Source organism: Suricata suricatta, chromosome 12 (genome assembly GCF_006229205.1).
Source record: "Suricata suricatta isolate VVHF042 chromosome 12, meerkat_22Aug2017_6uvM2_HiC, whole genome shotgun sequence".
Taxonomy (NCBI): domain Eukaryota; kingdom Metazoa; phylum Chordata; class Mammalia; order Carnivora; family Herpestidae; genus Suricata; species Suricata suricatta.
The window spans coordinates 87,307,761-87,329,553 of NC_043711.1; the positions used below are offsets into that span (position 1 = coordinate 87,307,761).

General features: G+C 42.2%; 2 long non-coding RNA genes across 4 annotated transcripts in view; one reads left to right on the forward strand and one right to left on the reverse strand.

The window, feature by feature from the left end:
* LOC115275446 overlaps window positions 1-16,540 on the reverse strand; it is a 33,997-nt gene extending 17,457 nt beyond the window's left edge. The window contains exons 1-3 of one of the 3 annotated variants that reach the window (XR_003901568.1): window positions 14,956-16,540; window positions 14,691-14,830; window positions 11,888-11,947 (exon numbers count right to left, since the gene is read on the reverse strand). This is a non-coding gene — a long non-coding RNA (uncharacterized LOC115275446). Of the gene's footprint in view, window positions 1-11,887; window positions 11,948-14,341; window positions 14,551-14,690; window positions 14,831-14,955 lie in introns of those variants that run through there. The other 2 variants (XR_003901567.1, XR_003901566.1) reach the window with 2 other exon arrangements.
* LOC115275448 lies at window positions 15,101-17,211 on the forward strand. Its single transcript, XR_003901569.1, has 2 exons — window positions 15,101-15,171; window positions 16,313-17,211. It is a non-coding gene; the product is annotated as an uncharacterized LOC115275448 (long non-coding RNA).
* Window positions 17,212-21,793: the final 4,582 nt, after the last annotated feature.

Consider the following 21,793-nt stretch of genomic DNA (forward strand, 5'->3'; position numbering starts at 1 on the left):
GACCCAAAGTTATGGGATTTGTATGGAGGCCTCATTACACAGGCCTAACTGATTAGAAGTTCAGTCTCCCTGACAAAGGATAGAGAGTGGGGCTGAAAATTCCAAGTCTCTAATCATACTTGGTCTTTCTGGGCTTGGGCTCTCATCCGGAAGCCCACCACGAGTCACCTCGTTAGAACAAAAGTCACTCTTGTCATCTAGGAAATTGTAAGGGATTTGGGAGCTCTGTCAGGAGCCAGGGTCAAAAACCAAATATTAGAACAAAAGGTGCTCCTAGTACCCCTGCTGTTCCAGCCAGATGTTACCAGGGTTATAAGAGCTGTGCTTCAACACCCAGGGGCAAAGACCAAATACCTACTTCTTATTAATGCCACAGTTAGCCAGGGTATAATGAACATGGCAACTGTCATTCAAAAAAATCTCAAACTGGACATGATATTTCACTATAATCTTATTTCAAAGTGAGAAAGAAGTCTGTATAGGTCCTTAGATGGGATTGGCATACATCACAAGGAAGTGATTTCGTGTAGAGGGTAGGAATGTATTTTTTTTCCTCCATAATATTTTATTGTCAAATTGTTTTCCATACAACACCCAGTGCTCTTCCCCCCAAGTGCCCTCCACCATCACCACCACCTCTTATTTCTTAAACTCAGATTTTTTGAATTTATATCCCATTGGCATCTCTTTGTCAAGGTGATCCTGAACAAGTTAGTTGACCTCTTTAAAGCTCGGTTTGTACATCTTTAAAATGGAGAAATAAATCTTGCCCACCATTTGAGGGAAACAAATTGCTTAATGGAGTGACTGACGTACAGCAAGGACATGACAAGTATCAGTTAGTAATATTAGTATCTCTTACATGGTGCCAATACAAAGGAAAATGTAAAAGCTTCACATTTCTGAATTGGCTACAAAACCAAATCACACTTTTTGACAAGGATGCAAGTTATTGTCTTGTTCTTCATTGTGGTCATAGAACCTGGTCCCCAGAAGCAACTGCAAGGTGTCTACAATGACGAGGGCAGACTTGTGGTCCCATGGACACAAGCTCACAGCTCAAGACTCTTATGGCTGCAGCATGCACGCCTCATCTTTCTGCCTTAGTCTTCTTCTGGGGTGAAAGAAGACCCTCTACTGCCAGGATCAGGCCACCAGTGCGTGGGGCATTGCCCATCTATAGTTGCAGTATGGCAAATAAGATAATGTGAACAGAGCCACTTTGTGACAAAAAACTGGGACCTGTCCTTCTCTGCCTGACTTATTTTGATTAGCATGACACCCTCGAGGTCCATCCACTTTACTACAAATAGCCAGATTTCATTCTTTCTCATTGCTGTGTAGTATTCTGTTGTATATATAAACCGCATCGTCTTGCTCCATTCATCAGTTAATGGACATTTAGGCTCTTTCCATGACATATGTTCTCATAGGTCTAACAGGAGAAACCTAACAGAGGACTGTGGGGAGGGGAAGGGGAAAAAAGAGTTAGGGAGAGGGAGGGAAGCAAATGGTGAGAGATTCTTGAATACTGAAAATGAACTGCGGGCTGAAGGGGGAGGGGGAGAGGGGAAGGGAGGTGAAGGTCATGGAGGAGGGCACTTGTGGGAAGAGCACTGGGTGTTATATGGAAACCAACTTGACAATAAACTATATATGAAGTTGAAACAAGAAAAATGACTGGGACCTACAGTAGATTCCTACCCTGGTCCTGCCCTGGCCCCGACATAATGGCAATTGCTCCAGAGGAGAAGGTGTTGGGAGATGCCTCATTAGTTTCCCATTTTCAGGGAGCCTCTGACCTGGCAGTCAGCTTAAGACGAATATGGTGAGGTCTACGGTGTGTGGGAGGAAGATGCGAAAGGCCAAAGTGGCTGCCACCCAGACTGGAGGCTGGGGATGGAGGCAGAGCAGGGGGGCGGGGAGAAGGATCCTAGCTGTGGATGAAACTCTTCCGTCTCTCCCCTGAGGGGAGTGGCCCACCACGGTGCTCTGAGCTATGGCAGTGGAGGCAGAAGACCCCTATTGAGGGGAAGCGTAGCCAGGACAGTCTCTGAGCCACCACACACTTCTCCTTTCCTCAAGTCTGAGCCCCACCTCTTCTCTCCTCACACTGGCAGATAATGTGAAAACTCCATTAAATCAAGTCCTCTCGATGTTCTTCCCTCTGAGGCTGTATTTTCGCCATCTTCTCTTAACTCCCTCTCATCTGTGAGGCCTGATTAATTCAGACCTCTGTGCTCATGTTCTGTGTAATCTCCTTTTCCCCGTCTTTGTCCTTCACTTAGCCCTGGGCTTACAGTATAGTCACTTCCTTCTCTGTCTCCATCATTAACAAGATTCCTACCTCTCCTGGGGATGCACTCTCCAATGGCCCGGTCCCAGTATGCCTTTCAAAAGGAAATTCTGGATAGTTTTTTGAGGAACCTCCACACTGTTTTCCAGAGCGACTGCACCAGTTTACATTCCCACCAACAGTGTAAGAGGGTGCCAATCTCTCCACACCCTCTCCAACATCTGTAGTCTCTTGCTTTGTTCATTTTAGCCACTCTGACTGGTGTGAGGTGGTATCTCAGTGTGGTTTTGAATTGTGTTCCCCTGATGATGAGTGATGTTGAGCATCGTTTTATGTGTCTGTAGGCCATCCGGATGTCCTCTTTGGAGAAGTGTCTGTTCATATCTTCTGCCCATTTCTTCACCCAGCAATAACATTGCTGGGGATTTACCCAAGAGAGACAGAAATGGTGATGCATAGGAGCACATGTACCCCAATGTTCATAGCAGCAATGTCAACAATAGCCAAAACATGGAAGGAGCCTAAATGTCCATCACCTGACGAATGGATCAAGAAGATGTGGTATATATTCACGATGGAGTACTACATGGCAATGAGAGGGAATGACATATGGCCCTTCGTAGGAAAGTGGATGGACCTTGAGGGTCCATGCTGAGTGAAGTAAGCCAGGCAGAGAAGGACAGAAACCATGTTTGCACTCATAGGTCTAGCAGGAAAACAAGAGAGATTTAACGGAGAACCAGGGGGAACGGAGGAGGGAGAGAGAGTTGGGGAGAGAGAGGGATGCAAAACTTGAGAGACTATTGAATGCTGAGAATGAACTGAGGGTTGAAGGGGAAGGGGGAGGGGGAAAAAGAGGTGGTGGTGCTGGTGGAGGGCACTTAAGGGGAAGAGCACTGGGTGTTGTATGGAAAACAATTTGACAATAAAATATTATGGAGCAAATAAAAAAAAAGGAAATTCTGAAGCCCTCTCAAAGCCTACATGCTTTCTGAAAACTTTTCCTATTGTCCTAAAAGGTTATAATCTTACTTTACTCAGAATTTGTGTAGACTCACTCCCATTACATTTGAGAGTGTGATATATTTATCTGCATTGCATGGCAGGAAGTTCCTGAAGGGAAACTCCAAGACTTAATTATCTGTGCATCTCTAGCACTGCAAGGGCCAAACACACATAGTTTACTTGAATAACAAGACTTATATTTATATAATGCATTATATATTGGAGGAACACAAAGATAGAGGCTCAACATTAATTTATTAGGAAAACACAAATTAAAACCACAGTGAGATACCCACTAGAACAGCTAAAATGAAAAAAAAATACACTATCTAGCACTGGCAATTTTACAGGTTAACTGGAACTTTGATGAATTGCTAGCAGAAACACAAAATAATACATCCATTTTGGAAAATAGTTCGACAGTTTGTTATGAAGTGAAAAACGTATATACTTACCAAATGACAGAGATTCCTTTCATAGATATTTATCCAAGAGACATGAAACTTCATGTTTACAAAAAACCCAAAAAGCTATGGTGAACATTACAGTGGTTTTATTCATAACCATCAGAAACTAGAAAGAACCCAAATGTCTTTGAACTGTAGAACAGATAAACTATGGTATATCCATATATTGGCATACTATTCAGTATTTAAAAAGAAGCCAACCACTAAAACAGTTTCATGCTATATGGTTTTGTGTAGATGATGCTATGGATTGAATGTGTCCACAGTTGCAAATACTGAAACTTAACCCCCAGTGTTGTAGTATTTGGAGGCAAGGCCTTTGGGAAGTGAACAGGCCGTGAAGATGAAATCCTCAGAGATGGGATTAACACCTTTCTACAAGAGACCCCAGAGAGCCCTAGTACCCCTTCCTCCAGGTGAAGACACAGTGAGAGATGGTCATCTGTGAACCAGAAAGTGAGAGCTCACCAGACACTGAATTTGCCAGCGCTTTCATTTTGGACTCCCCAGGCCCCCAAATTTTGGGAAACAAATTCATTTTTTATAAGCCATGCAGCCTATGGTGTTTTTGCTATAATAGCCTGAATGGACCAAGACAAGTGATATTCTAGGACAGACAAATACTATAGGAACAGAATACAGATCAGACCCTGGAGTTGGAAGTGGGTGGAAGATTTGACAATGTTGTTAATGTTCTATATCTTGATTTTGGTGATAGTTAGATATTACTCATTTTTCAAAACTCCAAGAACTGTATAACAAAAAAAGCTATTTTTATCGTATGTAATACTAGGCTTTAATTTAAAAAATGTAAAGAAAGGACAGTTTGGAAATAGTGCAAACTCTCTCTCATCACCAGTGGTCCATAAAGAGGGAGTGAACATCCAGTGCACCCAACTGGCTTCCAGATCTCCTGGATCTATTTTAAATTTATTTTTAAAATTTTATTTATTTTGAGAGAGACAGAGACAGCACAAGTGGCGGGAAGGGAAGAGAGAAAGGAAGAGAGAGAATCCCAAGCAGGCTCCGGGCCACAAGCCCAGAGACCAACATGGGGTTTGAACCCGCAAAACGAAGAGATTATGACCTGGGCTGAAACCAAGAGTTGGACACTTAACTGACTGAGCCACTAAGGCACTCCAAAGCTCCCACTTTAACCAGAGGTCACTGAGCAGGTGGTGAATCCAGGGAATTTTTGAACCCCAGGGTGCAAAAATTGAGGTATAATGACTTAAAACTATTTTATAAATGTGAAGGAAGCAGAAGTGAGTTGTCCAGAGTTGTCAAACAATTTTATGTCAAGAACATGAATGCAAACATTTGACTGACATAAATTTTATTGAGCTTTTTCACATTAACCCAACCCAATGGACCAATGGATAGAGTTCAATAAAAATAATGTCTGTCAAAAGACTGACATATTTAATTTTAAAATAGCTAATCAGTCTTTCCTTTTGACTCTCACAGTCCCCACGTATAGACCTTGATTGCTGTATTTATCAAAATGTATTTTAATTATTTGTTTGTCGCTCAGTCTTCCCCACTAGGAATTTGGGTTCCTTCAGGTCAGGGATTTTAACTTACTGATTTTTTTAATTTAAAAAATGTATTTGAGTACATTTTTGACTCATTGACACACGATTGACACACAATGTTAAGTCAGCTTACTACCTTTTGCATAGCAGATACATAGTAAAGTAAGAAAGAATGAAAGAGAACTCATAATTTCTACTACCAGCTGCCATCTTGTCCTCTATTTCTCTGTAACTCACCCCCTTCCATACATCTCTAACCTCCACATTCCCTCTCATACCTGCAGCCATAGCTTTCCTGCTGCCCACTCCTGACCCTCTTACATCCTATATCCATGTACCAGCAGGAGTGATCTTTCTGAAACACTAATTAGAGCTCACCAGTCCCAGGCTTATAGACACTAATGGTCACCAATCAGGCTTAGAACAAAAGCCAGATTCCTTAGTTGAGCTTTTAACACCTAACAAGTTTTGCTCCTTTCTACCTCTCTGTTGTCACGTCTAAACACTCTATCTTTGCTCAATATGCCACAGACCATCAATTTTCCATCAGTGCTGCAAATGTGGCTGGTGGTACATTTCTCAGAGCCTTTGAGCAGATAGCTCTCTGGCCTCTCATTTTTATGCTGCTTTTCGCATTACTGGTTCCTCTCATGGTGCAGATCTTTGCTTCAGTAACTCCTCCTCTGAGAGGTCTTTCCTAACCACACAATCTAACTTCGCTTTTGATCATGTGACCCAGCTTAATTTCTCTGTATAGCACTCATGCCAATAATAAATGTTTAATGAACAATTGTTGGGGGGTGGATGAATGGATAGACAGATAGATTCATGAATGGATGTCATCTTTCACTGGGGTACCATAGCCTCCATTACTTTCTAATGGGACATCCACATCATCATTATCCATACAAGATTTCCCTACCCTGTACCAGACGGAAATGTGTGCCAGACAACCACAGTAATGCCTATCTCTATCTGCTGTATATTATTTGATAAACAGGAAGGAGGAGAAAGGAATCAGACGTAACCTTCAGCAGGGTGGGGAGAAAAGTTCTTTTAAAAAATGGTGGGGGCAGGGGCTCCTGGGTTACTCACTTGGTTAAGCAACTGGCTCTTGGTTCTGGCTCAAGTCATAATCTCATGGTTTGTTCATTCAAGCCCCAAGTCAGGCTCTGTGCCAACAGTGTAGAACCTGCTTGGGATCCTCTCTTTCTCCCTCTCTGTGCTATCTTTCACTCACTCTCTCTCAAAATAAATAAATATCCTTAAAAATTTTGAATAAAATAAAAATGGTAGGTACAAATACAGGATGTTATATACTTTATAGTTCTTACAGCTACCCCTGACCTATACAATTCTTAATTCCCTCTTAGATGGTAACTGGGGGCAACTATTTTTCCTTTATTCTTGTGAGACGAATGTTCACCCATCTTTCCAGCCTGTCTAGGCCCTAGTATCTTTGTCATCCTAGAGAAGGTCTTAAAGACTTTGACTTCACCACTCCTGCCTGGCCAACCCAAAGTTGTGGTTAGACTTGGCCTGAAGCAACAGCAGACAGATCAACGCCATCTGGTTTCCGAAGACACTTGCTTTTCTGAGGCCTCCAGAATTTATTATGGTCCCTTTTCCTCTGCCCTATCCAGAGATCATTTCTAGATGTTTTGTTGTAACTGAAAAAAATCAAAGCAGGCATATTTTTATTTTGTGCAATTCTTTCTCAACAATTCAGTTGACAAAAGGAAAAAGAAAAAACCCAAACCTCTGTCTCTAACATGAATAGCAAGTGTACCTTGGCAACTTTGAAATTAGAACTTCTCCACAGCCAAAGTCAGTCTGAGCAGTGACCACACACCAGTTTTTCAGAAGGTGTTTCTAGAATCAGATTGCCGGAGTTCAAACCTTACCAGCTAAAACTGGGCAAGCTGCTTGACAGCTTTGTGTCTCAATTTCCTCATCCACACAGTGCCCCAGACTCTTCCTCAAGCTGGTACCAGCTTAGGATTCCATGAGTGAACGCATGCAAAGCTCTTTGCAGTGACTGACACATAGCATATGCTTGGTACCCGGTGTATGTACTAAAAGTAATTATTATTTAGTGATCGAATTCAGGTTTTTAAAAAATTTTTTCTTCCATGAAATAACACCAACCTTACTCTCTGCTTTGGAGCGTCCATTACTGAAATTATAATATGCAATTTCCTTCATTGATGGCTCCACACCTTCCCTATCCTGTTTGTTTGTTTGTTTGTTTGTTCATTTGTTTGTTTCGCAGAGCCTGGAGCTGGCAGGGTGCGGGTGGGATGGGAACACTCTGCCTCACCCACTGGCAGCTGGAGTGAAATTCTAGCAGTCACTCCAAATCCATAGCTGGTACACATCCAACACAGAGCCCTGCAGGAAGTAAACAAGTTCCACCCACTTCTACTTCCCTCTGTTCTACATCTGGGGACTCACAACCACCCCCAGATTCCAGGACACCCTTGTCCTACACAGTGGGTCAATGGACAGGAAAAAAACCACTGCTATAAAAAAGACTGTGTTTGCTGCAAACAAAGAAAAATAATGATTGGGGTCAAGGTAGCAATTTCTCATGATAGTTCAAGAAATCTAATTCCAAAGAGCGTTTGGGAGAAGCCAGGGTCTTCCTCAAGGGAAAAGATGGCAAATTGTAGTATTTCGATTCACACCCATGAATGATGTCTGTGCAGCTGTTTGAATTAAGTCTGAAATATAAGCAATCTTAGTAGGAGTCTGAATTTTCATAAAATAATTCCCTGCTGAGTTGGTTCAGCTGGCTCCACCCTCGTCCTTCCACACACCTCGGTGCTGAGGACGTTCAGAGTCAGTTTTTATAATTTAAGCACTCACAGAGTCTTGGGGTATCCAACTCTCAAGGCTAATGCATCTCTGGATTTTTTTTGTCCCCGCCTGAAACAAAACACAGCTCTACAACAGCATCAGAAAACAGAGATAGGAGCTGCATGTTGGGGATTAGAGTCCTAGCCTCTATTGGAGAAGGCTTCTGTTAACTCTTGCTTCCCAAACCACTTTAACTGAAGGCGCTCAACTCAAAGTCTGGTTGCCTTGGGCCCCTGAGCCTATCCAAGGTGAACAACTGGCCGGTGCATACCCATTGAACTGTCATCATCCCCAGTGTTCTTAGAAGTGTAGCAAATGCATCAGGCTTTCCCCTAAGTCAGCTGCTGTGCACTCAGTGGTCTTCACCTGCAGATCCCTTAGCTTGATCTCTGACTCTTTTACTCCCTATTATGAGCTCTTTTCTAGGATCAGGATAATGTGCTATGTCATTAAAATTTTTTAAATTATGGTACAATATATATATATACACACATATATATATATAAATATATATATAATGCAACACAGTAAAACCTTGGTTTGAGTTTAATTCATTCCAGAAACATGCTTATAATCCAAAGTATTCATATAACACAGCGGATTTCAAGAACCATTGGCTCAGTTGTGATCATGTGATATTCGGCATCATGTACTACTCATATTGCAAGATATCACTCATTTATCAAGTTAAAATTTATTAGAAATGTTTGCTCGTTTTGGGGGACACTCACAGAACAAGTTACTCCCAATCCAAGGTTATACTGTATTTATTATCTTAACTCATGTGTAAGTACACAGTTCAGTGGTATTAAGTATGCTTACGTTGTGCAACCATCACCCACATCCATCTCCAGAACCCTTATAATCTCACAGACACACTACACCAAATAGACAGTAACTTCCCAATTTCCCTTCTCCCCAGTCTCTGACAACCACCATTCCACTTTCTGTATAAAATTTATTTATTTAGAGAGAGAGAGTGTGTGAGTCGGGGAGAGGCAGAGAGGGAGAGAGAATCCCAAGCAGACTCCATGCTGTCAGCACAGAAGCCAACGTGGGGCTCCATCCCATAAAATGAGAGATCATGACCTGAGCAGAAATCAGGAATCAGATGCATCTAGGGACCCCTCTCCACTTTATGCATAAATCTGACTACTGTAGAAACCTCATGTAAGTGGAATCCTACAGTATTGGTCTTTTTGTAACCGTCTTATTTCACTTAGCATAATGTACTTGACGTTCCTCTAAGCTGCAGCAAATGTTAATATTCCTTCCTTTTTAAAGCTTATCTTATAGTTTATGTGCATACTACATTTTGTTTATCCATTCACCTATCAAAGGACACCTGAGTTCCCACTTTTAAGCTACCATGAATAATGCTGCTATCAATATGGATGTAAAAATAATTCTGAGACCCTGCTTTAAATTCCTGGACTCTATACCCAGAAGTAGAATTGTTAGATCATATGGAAATTCTATTTTTAATTTCTGGGGGAAACACCATACTGTTTTTCATCTTACATACCTACAGAATGTACACAATGATTCCAATTTTTTCACATCCTCACCAACACTTATTTTCTGTTTTGTTTGGATGGTAGCCATCCTAATGGGTGTGAGGTGGTACCTCATTGTAGTTGTGATTTATATTTCCCTAATGACTATTGACATTAAGCATATTTTCATGTGCTTATTGGACATTTATAGTTGTTTTGGGGAGAACTATCTATTCAAATCTTTTTAGTCATTTAATTGGGTTATTCATATTTTGTTGAATTTTTGGAGTTCTTTATATATTATGGTAATTAATCCCTTATCAGATATAAACTTCATAGATACTTTCCTTCATTATGTAGGCTGCCTTTTGGTTTTGTTAATAATGTCCTCTGGTGAACAAAAGTTTATTTCCATGAAACGCAATTTGTCGATCTTTTTTTCTTTTGCTTGCTGTGCCTTTGGTGTCACATCCAATAATACACTGTTAACTCCAATGGTGTGAAGATTTTGCCCTATATTTTTCTCTGAAGAGGTTTATAGTTGTAGCTCTTTCATTTAGACCTTTGAATCACTTTGAATTCATTTTTGTATGTGGTGTAAGCATTCCCATGAGTCCTGGTGTATTTTCTTGTTGGTCATCTGTAAGAATTTTCTAGCATCCCTTGTGATTTCTTCTTTGATCCATTGGCTGTTTAAGAGTGTTAGTTTCCTCAAATTTGCAAAACTTCCAGTTTTCCTTCTGCTGTTGGTTTCTAACTTCATCCCACAGTGGTCAGAGAAGATACTTCATATGATACCTAGTTTTTAAAATGTCCTAAACATATGATATCTATTCTTCTTTGTCTGACTTATTTTGCTTAGCATGACACCCTCGAGGTCCATCCACTTTGCTACAAATGGCCAGATTTCATTCTTCCTCATTGCCATATAGTACTCCATGGTATATATAAACCACATCTTCTTGATCCATTCATCAATTGACGGACATTTAGGCTCTTTCTATGATTTAGCTATTGTAGAAAGTGCAGCTATGAATATTGGGGTACATGTGCTCCTATGCATCAGCACTTCTGTATCCTTTGGGTAAATCCCTAGTAGTGCTATTGCTGGGTCATCATGGGAGACTACTGAATACTGAAAATGAACCAAGGACTGAAGGGGGAGGGGGCGGGAGGAAGGGAGCGGGGTGATGGTCATGGTGGGGGCACGTGTGGGGAGAAGCACTGGGTGTTATATGGAAACCAATTTGATAATAAACTATTAAAATAAATAAATAATTATCCAAAAAAAGTCCTAAAACTGAACTTGTGACATATCATCAATCACGGATAATGTCCCGAGAAGCACAATTGAGAAAAATGTGCAATGTGTTGTTGTTGGGTAGCTGGTTGGTTTATTGTATTGTTTGGGTCTTCCATTTACCTATTTTTCTTCTGTCTGGTTGTTCTATCCATTATTGAGAGATGGGTATTGGAGTCTCCTGCTATTATTATAGAACCGTCTATTTCTCCCTTCCATTCATTCAATTTCTGGATATGTTTTGATGGACAGTTATTAGGTGTGCAAATGTTTATAATTTATATATCTTCTAGTATGTCCTTCCTGGTCTTTTTAACTTTTTCCACTTGATTTTGTCTGATTTTGGTACAGCCACCTCTTCTCTCTTTCATTTGCTCTTTAAAAAGAATGTCTTTTCCAACCTTTCCCGTTCAACCATTTGTGTTTCTTTGGATCTACAGGGAGTCTTTTATAGACAGCATACAGTTGGATCATTTTTTTTTTTCATTCTTTGGATCTTTGTCTTTTGGAGAGTGTAATCCATCTGCATTTAAAATAGTAGCAGATAAGAAGGGACTTCTATAATTCTGCAATTTGTTTTTGATATCTCCTATAGCATTCTGTCCCTAATTACTGATATTAGTGTCTCATTTTGCACTTAGTTTATTTTTTATAGTGAAATGTTTTAATTCTATTATAAGTTCTTTTTGTGTATTCTATAACTACTTCCTTGTGGTTACCATTAACCACCTATAAATTTGAGTTTATACCAACTTAACTTCAATAACATACCAATGCAGCTCCTTTGCAGTTCTATGCTCATCCAGTTCAGTTACCAAATTACACAAAATTACATCTAAAGCAAAACCTAAAGAGAGGAAGGTAGCTAAGAGTTTCCCCCATAAGAGACAAAGCAACTCTGACTCACAGACCCCTTTTGATGGCTTTGTCCACGAAAGCTGGCCTTGTTTCAGGACTTAGGCTATGATGTACTTTCGAGAGGTTATCTGCTAAATGAATCAAAAGAACTATGGCAGTGTTGAGCTTTCCCAAATTGGTCATAGAGATGCTGATGTCTGAGGTCAGACACCATACATCATTTGTCCAGGCGTCTCCAAAACAGAAGTGATATCGACAACAAACACCACGGTGTCAAGCCCATAACGGAAGCGGGCTTCTGGCATGCATAGCTGGGGTTTTCGCTTCCTCCCGTGGAAATGAAGTCTAGAGGTCTTAGATGCCCCCATACCATCATCTTTTCTCTCCATTAGACTCATAAGAAGATACCATTCATTCTACTCTGACCCTGGTGTCCTTCCCATGTTGTTACTGGCATACGCTATGCTTTAAACAACAAGAGCATGAAACATCCCTGAGGAACCCCAGGTTAGGTTTATCTGACTTTCTTAAAAAAATCAATAGAGCCAGAAATGAAGGGGGATTGTGAACAAGCATGTCTTCCTGGCTGATCTGGGAAGCAAGCTGTGGTGAGACCAGAGATGATCAGGGCTGGCTGCCAGCAGAAAAACACATGTGATAGCTTTTCTCCCAGTATTTGTATGAAAATAGGCTCATCTGGCCTGGCACTGGGGCTTGGAGTCTCGCCTCATTTTGCAGAAAATGTAGGAAGTTTCTGGTACCTAATGAACTCTCAATGCTGTGTGGGTTTGGGGATTTTCCTAACCTGCTTGAGTTCACAATCTCTGGGCTTTGTTTTTTCCAGGGCCAGAAATTGACCCTGAAATGAAAGCTGGTTTGAGCCAAAGAGTACACATTTGATTGTGATGACTACTAGACCTCATGAAATTAAGACTGAATGAGGAGACATCCTGAATTTAACTGGTTATTAATACCAGTCTGTACCAGAAAAGGTAGCTCATCAAAGCAAGCCAGAACTCAGATTTCCTAGGACCAGAAAGAAACTACTGTCTCATGGAACAGGTCTAAATCTCTCACAATAGAGAAAGCCATAGAGTTTGGGAATTTACTAATTCTTGAATCTTCACTCCTTCCAACGTATTTCAACATAACATAAAGGGGTATCTCCTGGAAGTGGAAAAAAAGTATTGGGGAGGTGGGGGTGGAGACAATGATTATGAGAAAATTCAAGACAGAGGCAACTTGAGTACCTGATGTCTCATCAGTCTGCTCCACTCAGCAAACAATCTCCTACCTGGAAGCATCAGGGCTACACTATCTACATAGAAAATGGGATGGGTTATAGTCAAATGATATGACAGATGCAAAATGTACCAGTTCTCAAAGGGAAAAACTTCAAGCCATGTAAACAAGAGGGCCAACGTTTTGAATTTACTAAGTATAGGCTCTATGCTTAAAAGTCTTTGATGGTAGATCTCAAAAACAGGGCATTCTGAATTCTGATTACAACTATACTCTGTCATAGTAAACAGACTAAGACTAGAATCTGGATAGGAAAGAGAAGATCATTGGATTGGTTAGCTTTTGCTGCATAGCAGACCACCCCAAAACCTCTGTAACTGTAAACATTTCTCATTTCTCATGATTTCCTGAGATTCATGACTCTCTGGTAGGGGTGGGGAAGGGCACTTCTGGTCAGGGTTGGCTTGGCAGAGGCTGGGTGGTCTAAGATGGTCCCACTGACACATCTAGTGCTTGGCACAAAGTCAGCTGGGGCTATGGGGTTGATTTGACCACACATCTCTCATAACCCAATAGGCTAGCTCAGGCTCATTTACATGACCTTGGTTACAAGGTTCTCAAGTGTGGCCAGAGAGGACCTAATGTGAATTCACTTTCCAAGCATTGCTTGGGTCATAAGTCATGGAGGTAGTCCAGAGACAGTGTGGGAAGGCACTACCATGGCCATGGATAGAGGAAGGGAAATCATGTGTGACTGTGTGTACAATCAACCACAAGTGTTTTCTCCCTTCCACTCCTATTTCTTCTGGACAGAATCACCTCCTCCTTCTATTTACAATGACTGACCTGAATTACATTCACTACTAAAGAGGAATCTTTCCAACATCTCTGAATATCCAGAGATGGTGATGCTATTCGTTAATAAGGTTCTCTCATTTGTTAGAGGCTGGATTAAATGTGATTGGTCAGCATGTTTCCAGCACAGAAAGGGTTCACCAGCTTTAGAGTTAAGTCACAAGCTCAACACTGAATTTACTTTTCATGGGGTAATTGCCTAAGCCACTGCTTTTCCAAGAAGAATCTTTCTGGAGCCTTTTGTTCTTTTGATTGAAACTTAATCAGCTTCTTGTTTGACAAAAATGACAGGCTGCATGAAAGGGGAAACAGAGTTTGGGTTTTACCAATCCTAATTCCTATCAAACATCAGAAGAAAATAAGCACTTTCTACATAATGTGCTCCACTTTGTGTTGTAGACTCAAATTTATCACTTAAGGTTGGGGGAGCCTGTTTATGCCTTAAGGGAAAAAAAATAGAGAGACAGTTAACTCCTTCTCTCTGGGGCTTTTCAAATCAAGTCTTTTTTTTAAAGAGCAAGACTGTCTTGACTTTGCTGTTTGGCTTGATGGAGTCGAAATACAGGGAAGTAAAATTTCAGGAGAGCACTTCCAGGTGATGTGTCCTAAAATCTGTTTGCTTTCTGGCATGGAGGACCTACATAGGAGTCAAAGTTTATTGCCAGCTGAGTCTCACCCAGACCATTCTGATTCCAATCCCTAGCACTGAACTTAAGAGAGCAAGAATCCCCAATTCTGGGACTAAGAAAGGACTGGATTTGGAATTGGAAGACATACCCATCTTGGCCAGATACTCCATAGCTCTGTGATCTTGGATTATGCACATTCTCTGTGGTTCTTTTTCTGCATCTACATTATTTCTCCACTTGAAAGCTGGTTGGTTAGGAGGTTTAGAGAATGGGCATCTATAGACAAATCTGGAACCCAAAACTTAGTAAGTGCTTATTAAATATTAATTTGTACTATCTTCTTTCATTCCTTTCCCCCCTCCATGTTTTTCTTATTTTCCTATTCTGGGAAAAATGTAAGTTAGCATTATTACCTTTGAGTGACAATTGAGATGCTGATGATGATGATGATGATGATGATGATGATGATGATGATAAATCAGTAATAATAATAGAGCTACACTGTGTATCTCTGTCATAAAGGATATGGCAGATATTCAAATGAGAGGCAGTTTGGACCATTTTCAGAACTTTGCTAGTGACTGGCCATAGATCTGCAGGTGGCTCCATCCCAGCCAGTGAGACAGAGGGTAAGCGCGCCTATCCACGATCCCATGACTAGCAAATGGCAGAGTCTGTGTTTGAGCCCCAGCATCCAATTTCAGAATCCATGTGCTTTCTCCTCTCTAACATACACTCATTCATTTATTCACTCACTGTTCAAAGATATATTATCTATGAATGCCACACCCCATGGTGGCATTTGTTTCTCTGAAACAAAGCAAAGCTGTGAGAGGATCACAGAGGACGCAGCAGTGAATTTTGTCTTGGAGAGGAAGACAGAGCTGGATCCAAGGCTTGCTCTCATCACTTACATGGATATGATGTTCGGCATGTCAGTTGGACTCTGTGAATTCAGCCTCCACTTTTTTTTAATGGGTGGTGGGGGCTTGCCTTCTGGTCCATCTCTCAAGTTTACATGGGGTCTAAAGCCAAGCCACATGTGAAAACACCTACCCCGGAGCCTAGCATGTGGTAGTTACTCAATGTTTGAGAAGAAACTTCACAGAAGGGCAAGGCTGTTGTGCAGAGGGACACTTATGGAAGATTTGGGGGTATGGTGGTGGGTGGGGAGGCAGAAAATCGGGCTGAGGAGTGGAGGCAGGGATACAGCACAGGTAAAATTAAAGGGTGGGACCAGAAGCAAGTAGCTCAGATGCAAAAGAGAGTGGCAAGCAGCTCCAAGAAATACTGCCTGGCTTTTAGAGGCCCCAGAGCTGAATCTCACCTTGATACTGATGACTATGGCATCATGGCAAGTTGCTGAATATCGATGAACCCCAGTCTTCTCACCTGTATCATAGAGGTGAGAAGGTCTCTTTCCAAGGAGGTTAAATGAGGTCATGGACACAAGTACCATCTTGATGATACTCCACATGTAACATGCTCAATTACCCATGGCTAATATGTTCATTGGCAGCAAGGAACAAGACAAATGGGAGGTGAGGCAGATGGGCAACATGCCATAGGGCTTTAGAACTCCATCAGAAGCCCAGGATAACATCCACTGTCCAGCTCACATTTCTCATGCCCTCAGTCAATGCCTTTAGGCCTCCAAGTCAAGGATCAAACAATCAGCATCTCTGCCTCAGTATCTCTGCCTCTAATTTGACCAGATCTGTTTGATGTCTGGGATGACCTTCAAAGGGCCCTTCCTCCTTATACACACAGGAATCCATGCTTTGCCAGCTTGAAGTAGAATCCCGTCTCACAGAAGCCCAGCTCGGATTGAGAATTCAAAGCCATGGATGCTAAGGAAACATGATGTTTGAAAAGTTCCATTAATATTTCTTCAGTGCTCCTCAGAAAGTCCCACACCCAGGTTTGACTTCAAGACAAGTCATTTCTGAATAAAGGCTGCCCTGACACTCCCAAGCACAGCTGGTCACACCTGCCCCACCCCAGTCCACCCTCCATTCTGACACTTTCATGATGTAATGGCTTTTGTTTATGACTGTGTGTCCCCAGCTAAAGCAAATTCTTAAAGGGCAGCTATGCTGTTTAATAGACCTATGGATTCCAAGCCTGGACAGAATCTCCTCTCTGTAGCCAATGCCTGAGAAAATAAGTTATTGAATATAAACTCATACTTTTGGGAGCTGCTCCCAGGGATGACGGTGTCCAAGGATACAGGCCCCAGGGCTCAGACCGAAGGGAGAAATACATATGTGCCATGAAGAGAGAGCCCAGGCACTGGATGTCTCCACTGAATAAAAATGAGCAAAGCCATAAAGCTGCAGGCCAATATCAGAGGAAGAAATCGTGGGTCTTTCTGCAGAGCTAGGTCCCACCCAGTGACCACAATCCATTGTTTCTTGCTCTGCTGGCTGCCCCACAAAGCAAAGGGATGCCAAGCCAGGAGTCCTGGGCCCAGCGTGAGCAGAGCAGGCAGCACAGGGCTATGTCACACAGAAGGCTCATGGCCTCTCCTGCGTCTTGTGAGGGTATCTGTCTGCGTCGTGTCATAAGACAGGAGGAAACTGACATCGTAGAATCTGGGGATAGGACATAAATTAACACCAGACCCTTCGGCAAATGATGCTGAATTCTAAGCAGAAACTTCTCAAATACCAAAGAGTCAGAGTCGTTTTTGCTTCTGAGCGAGATCTTGTTCCCTTAGGTGAGATGTCAGATCCCAAAATTTCTACTTCTCCTTAGATAAGGAGAAAGAGAGAGGGAGGAGAGAAAGGAGGGGGAGGGAGACGAGGAAAGGAGGAGGGGAGGAAAGAGAGAAGGAAGAGTGAAGGAGTGAATTTCCAGGAAGACCAGGAGAAAAGAAAGAAATCACAGCAGCTGAACTCTTCCCTTTCCTTTTTAATCTTAGTTTAGATGTTCTCCTGGTAAAATCATTACAAAGGCTGTTTATTTTTAAAATTGAAAGATTGGGAAGAGTCATAATGAGATATTATGTGTAAAAGTTGCACATAAATTTCCTCTTGTCATATTTTGGGCTTCGCTAACGTATCCCCTTGGCAGGATGGAGGGAAGCTGATCGCTTTAGTATAGATTGTGTGTGCCTCAGAAATATTGCCCTAGGAGAGAGCTCCTGGGTGGCTGACTTGGCTCTATGCTGATTTAGAAATTAGCTGGGCTTTTATTGGCCACACTAAATTGTTCTCTGGGAAAAAAATACATTTTTATTACAGAACAAGGGGCAGATGATTGAAACAAGCCTGCCTTCCCCGTTTTGAGCTGTGTTTTAGACCGTTAAGTATACGTTCTTCTCTGGGGTTCTTGCTGCTCTTTAATGGGGGCATGCAATATCCACCAGTAAAGAAATTACCTCGTTTCCCTCACATCCCCAGGGAATTCCTTATCCCTTAATCATGTTCTGTTTGAATTCTTCTGAGTGCATGAGTGGGTATGTTGAGGAAAATGGAGGCTCTGTGTAATGTTGGTATTGCAAGTTTCCAGAATAACAGGTAACTGGGAGGGGGCTCTGGGTGGCTCAGTCAGTTGAGTGTCTGACTCTTTAATCAGCTCAGGTCATAATGCCAGGGTCTGGGATCCAGCCCTGCATCAGGCTCTGTGTTGACAACATGGAGCCTGCTTGGGATTCTCTCTCTCTCTCTCTCTCTCCCCCCACCCCATCACCACTCTGTCCCTACCCACCCTCCTTCTAAATAAATAAATAAACTTTTTTTTTTAAAAGAGAGAACTGGGAGTTGTTCTTACAGAAGGGGTTAGGGACACTGAATCTGGCCACTAGCCATTGGCTCCAGTCTGGAGCCATGGTAACACCACAAAGACACACAGCCCTACAACGTTCTACTGAAAGACACACCCTACAACGTTCTACCGAAAGCAGCTCATGGCCAAGGCCATGTGGTGGACTTTCATGTTGACCTGAGCCCATTAGAAGTGATTCTGGGAGCAAAGAAATCACTTGTAAACAACATCCAAACCAACCCTTATATGGTTCCTCTTTCTTGAGGACAAGCCTGATCCCTCGCTGACTTCCGCCTCCCATTTGCCATGGGACATCTGGTTCTTCCTTAGTCCCGGCAAGGCCCTGAAGCATCACTGTGCCCACCACAGCCCTCCCGTTCCACAGCCTCCCTGATTTCAGACCAAGCCTCTTGTTCAGAATCTGCTGTAACTCCGAGCTCCTTTATTCCTTCAGGGGAAGGACTCTGTTTATAGGGATGGGAACTAGCTGTTTTCTGGAAACTTTCTAAAAATTAGTTTTATTTATTAAAACCTCAAAGCCAAAAATCATATCCAAAGCAAATTAGTAGAGTACTACAGAGTAATGAGTGTATTTGAGGGACGGGTTGCTCAGCCAACTGAACCGTTTTATTAACCCTTCAGATACAATTCTTGATTTTCTTTTTTTTTTCTTTTTTGGAGGTAATTCTAAGATGTACAAGTGTAGCTTTCTGCATGAAGAAGCAGTATGGTGGGGCTGTTAGGGTCTTGGACTTGAGGTTATGTCAGAACTGAATAGGACAGGTGGGTTCTCACGTTTCAGATCTGGGTCCTTGGGAAATCACAGATCATTTACTGATCCTGTTTCCTCAACTATACGATGGAGATAATCATAGTCCTACAGTGAGGGTTAAATATCTATATGGATATATTATTTTATATGGATATATTATTATATATACTATGCACGCATCCATCATATATGTACATACTTGCATGCATGTACATTATACATGCCACATTCACGTGTGTATCCCATGTACATGTGTGTCACATGTACATGCAGGCATCACATGTACAGAGTGTTCATGTACTGTGTGTACACATATGTAAGGTGTGTACCCCTATGTGTTTTATATGTAAAATACGTAAAATATACATAAACAGTAAGCACCATGCCTGGTACTTACCAGTAACAACTCATTAAATGTCAGCTCTGTCCTTGCCCACCATCAGCACTTCTTAGCTGAAAGGTAGATTTATTTTCCCCACAAGCTAAATTCTACAACAGAGCCAAGTCTCACAAGAAGTTAGCGGTTGAGCTAAGACAGAAAACATAACTTTTGATTGCTTAGCCTCCTCCACTAAACTTCAGACCACACTGCCTCCTATTAAAATTAATTTCTGTTCCCTTTGGGTGGAGATTTAAATTTGTCATGCCTCTGTAAGCCACCGGACCCCAAGCCCCATCACTGATTGTTCCTGAGGGAAGCCAGAACTGCTTGAGGTAATTAATCCACTACAGGCTCCCCTACCACGACTGGGAAGGAAACACTGAATTCTACTTGGTTTCTTTCTAATTAGTAACAGAGCGAGGGAGTGAGGGACACATACTAAGGACGGAAAGGGGCTGAGCTACACGGGGTGTGGTTCACATGTGTTCCCAATCATGACCACACAATGAAAATGTTTTCTTTCTGGGGCAATCAGGCAAAATCTTGGAAAAATGAACCCTCCCCCTGTATGTACAATAATAACAATATCCCAAATTTGAAACCTTTTTTCCCTTCAATCTTGGCAGTTTGTCTTCCAAAAGATTTGGAAAAGTTCCAAGCTCTGATGGCCTGTGCACGACCCTTTCTCCAAGGACTCAAGTATTTATTTTAAAATAAGAAGAAAACATGTATATGATGCATATTAATGTGCCAGGCTCTGTTCTGTTTTCCATATATTGACAAAAATTCAATCTCCTTTAATGGCCCAACAATTAGGCATGCTATTTCCAGTGAACAGATGAGGAAACTGAGGCACAGAGAGGTTTTTTTTTTTTGTTTGTTTGTTTGTTTGTTTTTTAGTTACGTGTCCAAAGTTGATCAGTTAGTACAGAGGCAGGATTCACACCCAGGCTGTGTGGGTTCTGAGCTGTGCTTATCACCACTCCATGGTGGAGGGAGTAAGGCAGACCCAGGGTGGCAGGACCAGATGAAGAGTTGAAGAGGAGACACAAAAAGGAAAATGAGAACTCTCGGGAAAGGAGGCCACACCACCAGGCAACTGGGCATCGGTCCCTCTTTCACACAGGGGCTCCGCCATTCTGGGTTTCTTCCTTTCCAGCTCATGAACAAGACAACTGTCACCATTGCCCTTGTTCACTCTGCTTCCCCATGCTCTTCACTTTGATTGACATTCAGCCTCCATTCTCTTACACTCTTGACCTTGAATTCCATTTCTAGCCCATACTTCCCCCAGCTCCTGACCTCCATATCTCCAGCCCTGTCCAAGGATCCTGATCTTGGATCCTAATTGCTCCCTTTGCTTAACTGCCTAGTTTAACGTCCAGACCCTGAATTGGCCCTTGGCTCTGATTAATTGCAGCCTGGGACTCAGTGGCAGGGGTCTGAGTCCCTTCCCAGCCACTAGAGTAGCCAGGCTTGGCCTCTGTTGGCGAAGCAATGAAGGATGCCACAGCCACCTGTTGAACATGGAGGCTGCCGTGAAATATACTTCGTGAGTTCGTGCATATGTCACAGGCATGACTCTGCCAGCAGAGAGACCCTCGGGGGCTGGCTGCCATCTGCTAAAAGGCAACATGGATGGATGGAGAGATGGATGCATGGTCTCTGACCTCCCCGGATTCTGTCCCAGATTAGAATTCTTGGATAGCAGTGCTCAGGGGCCTGGGGACACCAGTGTTCCAGGAACAGCTGGCAGAGTTCACATTGTTGTAGCAACTGATGGCTTTTATGGGCAGAGATTAAGTTTAGGCCAGAAAGAGAGGTACAGGTCTAGGATTCAGAGCAGTGATTCAAAGATAAAGGGTCCGAGCTGACTGGAGAAAAGGAGAAGTATTTAATCTGTGAGGGATATTGATGGGAGAGATATTCCAGCATGCAGTTCCCAAGAAATGCACACAGTTCAACTCAGAGGCCTGAACTTTCCCATAAGATTGGAAGGTATCGAGAGACCTATTAATCTCTCAGACCAGCAGGGATCAGGGGCCTTGCTCCCTGGATTCTCCAGGCAAATACTCAGGTGTAAACTCATCATAAGTGATGTGAAGAGAGCACAGAAAGAGAGAAGACATGTAGATTTTACATATGCTTACAGATGCTGACTTCCTGCAGGATGTGCTCAGCTGCTTTGGAAATATTCATTGGCTTCCTAGACGGGGCTTCTAAAAATCACATACTTCTATACATCTGTCTATATTCTAAATCACTTAATAAAACATCAGCTCGTTTCACTTTACAACTAGCTATAAGGCTATGGTTATTATAATCATTA